General features: G+C 40.1%; 1 protein-coding gene across 8 annotated transcripts in view; it reads left to right on the plus strand.

Moving 5' to 3' along the window:
• FHIT (fragile histidine triad diadenosine triphosphatase) overlaps positions 1–9378 on the plus strand; it is a 1491711-nt gene that overhangs the window by 236033 nt on the left and 1246300 nt on the right. For 4 of the 8 annotated variants that reach the window (XM_082344847.1, XM_082344840.1, XM_082344849.1 and 1 more), the window contains exon 3: positions 2663–2713. The exons of 3 other annotated variants lie outside the window; for them this stretch is intronic. The gene's annotated coding sequence lies outside the window, so the exon portion shown is untranslated. Of the gene's footprint in view, positions 1–2662; positions 2714–9378 lie in introns of those variants that run through there. One more of the 8 variants, XM_082344848.1, reaches the window with a different exon arrangement.

Below are 9378 nucleotides of genomic sequence, written 5' to 3' on the forward strand. Positions count from 1 at the left end.
ACTGTTTGTTTGCTGTTTAGTTCCTCTAGATCCTTGTTAAATGTTTCTTGAATTTTCTCCATTCTGTTTCTGAGATTTTTGGATCATCTTTCCTATCATTACTTTGAATTCTTTTTCATGTAGGTTGCCTATTTCATCTTCATTTATTTGGTCTTGTAGTTTTTACCTTGCTCCCTCATCTGTAACATATTTTATTGTTGTCTCTTTCTTTCTTTTTTTTTTTTTTTTTTGATGTGTGGTGCTGTATTCCTGTCTTACTGGTTGTTTGAACTGAGACGTTCAGTACTGGAGTTTGCAGGCAGTTGGATAGAACTGGGTCTTGGTGCTGAGATGAGGACCTCCAGGAGGCCTCACTCCAATTAATATTCCCTGAGGTCTGAGGTTCTCTGTTAGTCCAGCAGTTTGGACTTGGAGCTCCCACCACAGGAGCTCAGGCCCGATCTCCAGCCTGGGAACCAAGATCCTGCAAGCTTCATTGCGCAGTAAAAAAAAGAAAGAAAAAAGGAAGCAGTGTAATATTAAAGAATGAAAAACAAAATAAAATTAGAAAGATAAAAAATACATTAGGAAAAATAAAACTGTAATTGAAACAACTGCAACAAGGTAAAATAAAACTACAACAGAGAAAAAAAAGGAGGGAGAGGAACAAGCCAAAAGGAGAGAACAATAACAAAGTATAAAGAATAAAGTAAAATTCAAAAAATAAAAGATTTACTAGGAAAAATAAAAATATAAAAGAATCAACAACAATGAATCAACAAGGTAAAACAGAACTCCAGTCTAAAAGTGGAAAAAAGAAAATAAAAGCCTTGGCTATGGGGGTGGAGTTTAGGCGGTGGAACTGAGGCAGGGGCGGGGTTTAGGTTGGAGTGACCTAGGTGGGTGGGGGGGTTATGTTTGAGCATGGGCCGGGACCTAGGCTCAGGACCCACTAGCCAGAAAAGGCCCTGTGGGTGGGGCCTTGGCAGGGCTACTTTCAAGCATGGGGTGGGGCTTCTGCTTAGGACCTGTGCAGAAGGGGAGAGGCCACACTGGGAAAGGAGGGCCTCTGGAGTGTGGGGTTCTGGAGTTTGGAATTAGGGCCCTGAGGAAGAGTGTGTGGGTGGGTTTTAGGCCCAGCACGTTGGAGGGGGTCTCCGAGTGTAGAGGTAGGGCCCTGAGTGGGGGTGTAGGGCCGGGGCTTGGGTTATGCCCAGCAGGAAGGAGGCTCCGAGGGCAGGGGGTTAGGCCTGGGAGTCCAGCAGGCTCCCCAGTGCCTAAGTGGACAGGGAAAGCCCTGGCCATGTTCCGTTCTGTTCCTTTGCACCCCTCCCCACCATCTCCCCCAGGGTTTCCCCCGTCTCCGCTGGACCCCTAACCGTGAGTGGATCCCGCTGGGTGTAGGAACTCCTTCCCTCCGCCAGCCACCCCTCAGGGGTGCTGTCCCAGATGTCCGGCTGTTACTTTTGCTCCCCCTTCCCTCCCTCCCCCTCCCTCAGGACCTGCATGGCTGGAGGGGGCCTCAGTGGGAAGAGGATCAGGCCCGGGATCTCAGCAGGTTCCTAGGGGCCCAAGTGGGCAGGGGAAACCTGGCCACGCTTCCTTTTGATCCTCTGCCCTCCCAGTGGTTCCCCAATTTCCCCCTTCGGGCATGGGATCCCTTCCCCTCCCTCAGCTGCCCCTCAGGGGCGCCAGTCCTGACCCGCCTCCACTTCTCCTCCCCCTTCACTCCCCCCATGCCCCATGTCCTACCTGGTTGCTGGGGGTTCCTCCCATCCCCTTAGGTGTCCATGGACCCCCACTGGTGCCTGGTAGGTGTCCTAGTTGTGTGGAGACGCGAATTCTGTGTCCTCCTAGTACGCCATCTTGACTCCACCCCCACTTCAGTGGAATTATTGAGATTATATTTTTCCCAACTTTTACTTTCTGTTAAACAGAACTGTCAGCTCCCTATATTATTTAACTCTCCTTATATAATTCTGCTACAATGAGAGATATTCAAATAGATCTTACATCCAATTAATATGTATTATATGCAATTAAACTGGTGATGTAAGAAATATCAGAAAGAACTTTAGATATATCTCTTACAGTATTCGCAGTACTGAAGGTAAGCTTGTGGTCTTGGGACAAGTTATTGTTCAGACATTTCACAATGTTTTCCTTGACGATTAGAACAAAATATCAAGCTTCACACCCCCACTACCTCTCCCTACCCCCTCCTCCACCCAGGTCATTTGGTCCGGATTGACCAAGGAGTAGGTAAACACAGATGCTGTATAGCTATGCATGATACTTAAGTAAACTTTAGTTTCTTCATCTGTAAAGTAGGATGATAATAGTACTTCTTACATAGGGTTGTTGAGTCAAATAAATGATTGAATGTACATTACATAAAACACTTTGTAAGAGCTTAATAATGTTAGACATTATTATTAGTTAGTAGGTCTAAAATAATAGCCTGAATGAAAACTATGGACTAATGTTGGATCAGTTGAATTAAATATTTTCATTTTGATGCAAATTTAAGACCACTCCAAATCTGATAAATTCAGTCATTTGTTTTCCATATACTTTTTTTGTCATCAATTGTAGGAACATTCTGTCATTGTCTTAGTCTGTTTGTGCTGTTATAACAAAAATACTGTGGGTGGCTTGAACAGCAGAAATTTATTTCTTTTAGTTCTGGAGGCTGGGAACTCCAAGATCAAGACGCTGGCAGATTCATTGTCTGGTGAGAGCCTTTTTCCTGGTTCATAGCCCATCTTGTCACTGTGTCCTTGCATGATGGAAGGGGCAAGAGAGCTCTCGGGGTTTCTTTTATAAGAGCACTAATCCCATTATGTGACCTAATCACCTACCAGAGGCCCCACCTTCTAATACCATCACAGTGGAGTTAGGATTTCAACATATGAATTGAGGGAGGGACACAAACATTCAGTCTGTGGTGGTCAAGAAGTATATTAATAGCATAGACATTTTTTGTAATAGTTGAAGATATGCCTGGACATACTGTGTTTCAGGTGATATGATTATATTAGAACATTGGGACTTGATGTTAATTACCATCTCTTTCTAGTTCCAAGGTGCCACTTAGGTAGATAAAGCTTCTTGCAGTTTAAAAGATTGTTAATATAAATTTTCTTCACTTATGACTATTAGGGTAGGTCTAGGACATCACCTTGTCATAGAGTTCCCTGTCTAGAAAGGAGATCTTCACACTCATTTCATTATTTCCTAAAGTGTATCAGTAACCACACTGACTGTGAAGAAGGTACCCAAATGTTACCTTTTCCTATTTTTGCCAAGGATTATGTTAATTGTGTGTCCTAATGTTGATTTGTTGATCAGAAGTTTCAACAGAATATATACCTTTCTTAATAACACCAAAAGGGAAATTAGTTGATTATTAATCTTGGATAGATAGAATATTTAAAAATTTATACTCCATTCTCAAATGATAATAAGAGGAGTCCTTGATAATGAGACTGTTGGGAATCACCTTTTGGGTAGGTGGATTTGAGAGCTGTGTGGGATTGGGGGGGGAATAGGCACTACTGTAATTCATACATGGTATCTATATAATAACTCTATTGTTTAATTTGATCTATATTATAGGTGCATGATTCTATAGCAAACATTTTAAAACAATTTTATTGACTTTCACCAAAGCAAGAATTTAATTACCATTCTGCCAATTGGTCAAATTTGTAAGACTCCTCTTAAAACCAGATTTTCTGTATGATAGACGAGGAAAGCACTTGAGCATTTCAGAGAAGAAAGCACAAAAATAGAACGACAGTTGACTCTGAGGACACATAAGAAGGCGAACCAGAGCACACCATGTGGCTTTCTGACACGGAATAAAGGTCATGCCTCTACCCCTGTTGCTCTTTCCTTCCCATGTCAGTGTCAGTCTTTGTTTTGAAGAAGACACAATGGGATCCTGCCTATTACTTCTTAAGCTGGGTCAGAGTTTGTGTTTTGTCTGATTGGCTGCCTCCTCACTCTTCAGGGGGCCCAATAAGATATAGTAAATACTATTGGTGAGTGAAATTGCTGAGGGAGGAAACACACTTATTGTGCAGTATTTGTTGGGAGTTTCAGGAATAATAGAGTTTAGAGTAAGACCATGTGAAATATTGAGTAGCTGTATCAGATTGTGGCATTTGTTTACTGGTGAGGTTAGCTGCCAGTTTTCTGCAAAAAATAGTCCAAATTAGATTATTTTAGTAATTATTATTTAACATGTGCTAAGTGCCCACAGCATGTTGGCCCCTTCCTATGATATCAGAATGCACTGTGGAAGGAACTGAACTTGCTGTTGGATTTAATTAATCTCTCAAGTTAATCGCCACATTTCTTTCATGAGTAAAATTGGAGTGTGAGAAAAGGTAATGTCCCTCCCTCATTCAGCTGTCCATGTTAGATTTACACGGCAACAGTGAGGTGCATTCAGGCTTAGTTTTGATAGCTTTCATTACTGACAGCACAGAGTAAGTGGTGATCCGTCCTTCTATTATTAGATTCAACTCAATAGCTATGGCACAAACACCATCATCTCTATCAGGGAGGTTTCAAAGAGCTGTTTGTAGTTTGATGCTCAGCTTGTCGTATTTTTTCCCTCCACTAGCCCCAGACTCCTTTTGTTCTCCGAATGAGTGGGGAATTGCAGTGCAGGACACCACCTGACATCTGCCAAGAAGGGCAGCCCTTGCCAACTGCCGCGTTCCCCAGAGTAGGAATCAGTTAGTGACTCCTGTCAGTGAGGTGAGTTTGTAGATCTTAGGAACTTCCCTTCTCACAGTTACATAATGGCATGTGACATTCTCCCGCCACCACCAACTTGGGCTTGTAAAGCTCTGTAGACAGGGACTTTAAAAATGGCTGAGATGTTGTTGCTTACCTGCCCAAACTGGAAGACCAATTATGTGCCTGTCTTTTCATCAGTGTTTGCTTCTGTGGAGTCTTAGGTTGGATTCTTGGTCTTCAGACAGGGATTGGTGTGCAGGTGATTTATTAAGGGAGGGCTCTTGGGAGAAACCAGGAGGGGAGTGAGAGTATTAGGATAGGGCAGGGGAAGAAGCTGCCAAGGATGTGGTTTCCAATAAAATTAGCCTGATCGCATGAGGAGCTCTGGAGCATGAATCGTACCACACGGGCAGTCCTGCCTTGAGACAGAGCACTCCCCTTTCCACTAGTCAGTCATTAGCTATGGGCCCTGGGTAGGGGGTGGCTATGGTGGTACGTCTCCCAGGCACCTCTGGGTGAAGGGGCTCTTTCGCTCAAGGGCAGTCCTTTGGAGAAGATTGGCAGCAACACCTGTAAGAAGGAATGGGCTACCAAACTGGTAAAACGGATCCCAAAACCCAAACAGGATCTGGGTGAAGCATCAGCGACTTCTGCTAAGTGTAGAGAACACATGCTGTAGTGGGATAGGGTATTTGCATGCACACGGGAATACAATTCCCTTCAAGTTACAAAATTCTGTGGCAGAGTCAGAGTGCATTGTAATTTTATTCTCTGATTCAGTCTTTAATAAGAGACCAAGAACTTATAGAAGGATGAAAATCACATAGTACTTTCTTTTTAGCTTTATGGGAAATGAAGTTGTAGTTATCAAGTAGACTTTCACCTCAGAAAAAGAATATGACACTTCTTAACCCCACTGAACCTAATTAATCTCATATCCCTCCACAGATTTTTACTAATATGTTGTTAATGCCTCTAAAGGTAATTAAAGATGACAGATGAAAAAAGAGGAAGTGGGGTATGCTAAGTGCCTGTGTGCTACAATATACAGCCTCTTGTTACACCAAACGACAGGGCCTAACTTTCTGATGTAAACACATTATTGCAAATGTCAGTGCACAGACTGCAAAGATGATTACTAAAGAAATAGCAAAAGCAATAAAATATAGACAAACAACCTTTCATTGACTAAGTTATAATTCAAACTTTTATCACTATGGATGAACCATTTCATATAGAGACTTAATTTTTTGATGATAGGCTTTTTTAATAAGACAGCAAGATGAAAGAAGCGACATTTGATGTTAAATATTAAGTACCTTAATGGAAATAATAAAACTTTTATATCTTAAACTGCGGAGGATATATTCCGAGGTTCATGTCTCCCTTCCTCTCTTCTTTCCTATCAAAAATATCAATAGCTTACTATAACAAATCAAATTATGAAACTTTCCACTATGTAGGTTTCTGAATTTAGCCATGTGTATATTTTATAAGTAGATATTTTCTGGAGGGTGAAATACAGACTTTATTCACTCTGTATTTCATGTATTTTTTTTACTAAAGCTTCAACTTTGCTAAGTTACTCCTGAAAGATTCAATCTAAAGGGGAAATTTGTGGTATATATTTTATTTAAAAATGCATGCGTTTCTTTGAATACAATCAGTTGTAGAAAAAAATTAGGAAATTAGGAATTTTTTTCTCCAATAAGTTGGTGTTTCTTTGGTGCCTTCTTTTGATTTTTCATACAATTTCTTACATCAGAAAGGATATTTGGACACAAAAAATTGGTAATGGCACATAGCATAAATCCAAAGTGTCATGAGCTACCCCTAAAATATTTATAGCCTTGGGTTCATGAAAAATGTTTAATTTCATGAAGAATTTTGTTTAGCATTTATTGTGGTCATTGACAGTGCTGTTTTCATGGTAGAATAATCTTTAAAACACTCTGGTTCAGTTGTTTGTTGAAATGACAAAAGAAAAACAATTTCCCTAAAAATGTTGCTTGAGGTTGACTTCTACTTCTAGGTCCTTTACTTTATTTAAGGAATTCTTGGTGTCAGTTATAGAAGCTCTTTAGCCCTTTGTTAAGATGAGGTGTTTATCATCATTACCAGCACCACCATCAGTCATCACCATCACCATCACTGTCATCACCATCATCATCATCACCATTCTTCTCCTCTTCTTCCTCATATCTATCAGTTATTGACTATTTCTTAATGGCAATCCTAAGATGGATGTTTTACCTTTAGCAAGCTTGTCCTCTGATTTCCCTCAATTTGATGAAAAATATTTCTCATGTGGGCAGGTAGCCCATCTACAACTCATCACATATAATAATGGAGAAATCATGGGCTTAGGAGTTTGACAGATCTGAGTTCCTAATTATGATTGTAAGCAAGGTGGGTAATGTATCTGAGCTTCAGTTTCTTCACCTATCCCATAGGCTAAATAATTCCTATCTTGTAGTTCCTAGGGAAAATTAGATGAGATGGCATATCCCAAATGCTTAGCACTGTGCTGCAAATGTAGTAGTCACTCCAGAAATGTTGGTTTCTCTCCCCTTCCTACGTACCTTTCGTGTGGAGAGAAAATGATAGGAGGCATAGATAATTGCTAAATTGAATTGTATAATGAAGAAAATCCTTATTATATATTTAATAACTTCCATTTCTCATTCATGTGCTATGTTTGAGGTTGTGGTTGTATGCATAATATGCCTTATATCATTTAATTTTCAGAGCAACTCTCTGCCCTAGGCAGTTGGTAGCTCCTCATTTTCTCAGCAGTGGGAATCAGGAACTCTATTCTCTTCCATCTGCTCATCTATATGGACTTCATCAGTGGATTTTTTGCCTTCTGGCCACTTGGAAACCCGAACAAGAGATCAGAGGAAGGGAGGAGAGTGAGGTCAGGGTATTAGTTGCCTTGGATCCCTCCCAATGGCTCTTACTTGGTCTAGCTGTGTCCCTCTATCTAAATCTCTTCTTAATATTAACTTCCCAACCAGACCTTCTCCTTCCAGGTTCTGGGCACTGCTCCTTTCCCTTCTCCGTTTACAGCTAAGGATGATAATAACTCCAGAGTGTTGGCTATTCCTTATGGTTTCCCTGTATACTACCCAAAGTTTTGTAAATGGTCTCTTTTATTAAACCCTCCTCAATTTATTTTAATTAGAGTGGGCCATCTGTGTCCTGGTGGGACTCTGAGTGATAGATTAGGGGAAGCTAGGGGACATTTTTTGAAACTGCAGGTACCTAACAGGTACATAACAAATAAATTTGTTTATTTGAGGTGACTTGGTGGATGCTGGTAGAGTAGATTAGGGAGCCAAAGACACTCAAACCATTCTTGCTATTACCACTACCCTATTCTATTTTTATCAGTCTCAACTGATGTTAAGGACTTCCCTTTCACCATGGACACACTCTGTGCTTGAGTTCTTTCATTTGCAGACTCTCCATGTGGCTCCAATACTAGATTTTGCACTCCTTTAGGGTGGGAACTATTTTATTCATCTATGTGCCCTTGACACAAGTACATCACTATGCTTTAGTAGGTACTTAGCACAGCCATAATTTAATGATCCATCTGCCTACCTCTAAGGATGAGCAGGAACTGAAGTACATTGGCAGAACACATTTTGCTTCTTGACGTTGGCTTCCATAAAACCTCAAACAATATATTGTTGATGTGTTATATATGTAAACATTATATAAATGGACGAGTCTGACTATATTTTTTTTTTGGCATCTGCTAGAGGAGAAAAATTGGATAGATGCCTTGAAGGCATGGGCAGTTTTAACATTTCAGTAGCATATACTGATCTGGTTACAATTTGAAATAATAGAACATTTTTTTTTCCTCTCCTGAGTTTTTGCTTATTAAAATTTGTTCCCAGATGTTCTCAATTACCGGATATTGATGTTTCTTACTTTGAAAGCCTGATTGCAGATACCCTGGTAATAGTTTTTTACTTTTTAATTAATGATAAGCACTGAAGAAATCAGTATTAGAGCAGTTCCAGCTTTGGCTGTTAAGGGTCATAAATACAGTGTGGTAGTGAAATGCATATTATAATTGAATAACAGGATTTTTTAAATGAAGGTTTTCATCACTAATGTTTTGATAGGCTTACACATCAGAAGGATAAAAGTGGTAGTGCTTGGTCAATTTACTGGCTGTGTTTTAAAGTCTAGTTTGTAAGAGTAAGAATTCAGCTAACTTTTAAATTAGAATAAATTTCTTAATCTTACAAAGGAATAACAGTGTGGTGTTCCCCTTCAGATATAAAAGATATATTTTTTTCTTTGCAAATTGCAAATGGCTATCAGTGTGCTGAAATACAGACAACTGGTATGAGTCCCCTGAAAGAGACACTTTCTGTAGACTGACACGGATTTCTCTTAGGGGAATTTATATAGAGTGAATTATTTATATAAAAGCCTAAGGACCTTCTGCCATGCTTTAGGGTTTGTTTGTTTGTTTTGTACATATCACTGTAAAATGCCACAAGCAATCACAATTGGTCTATTTTTTAAAATTAATTAATTAATTATTTTTTTTGACTGCGTTGGGTCTTTGTTGCTGTGCGTGGGCTTCTCATTGCGGTGGCTTCTCTTGTTGTGGAGCATGGGCCC

This window comes from Balaenoptera borealis, assembly GCF_965194805.1.
Source record: "Balaenoptera borealis genome assembly, chromosome: 12".
In the NCBI taxonomy this organism is placed as follows: domain Eukaryota; kingdom Metazoa; phylum Chordata; class Mammalia; order Artiodactyla; family Balaenopteridae; genus Balaenoptera; species Balaenoptera borealis.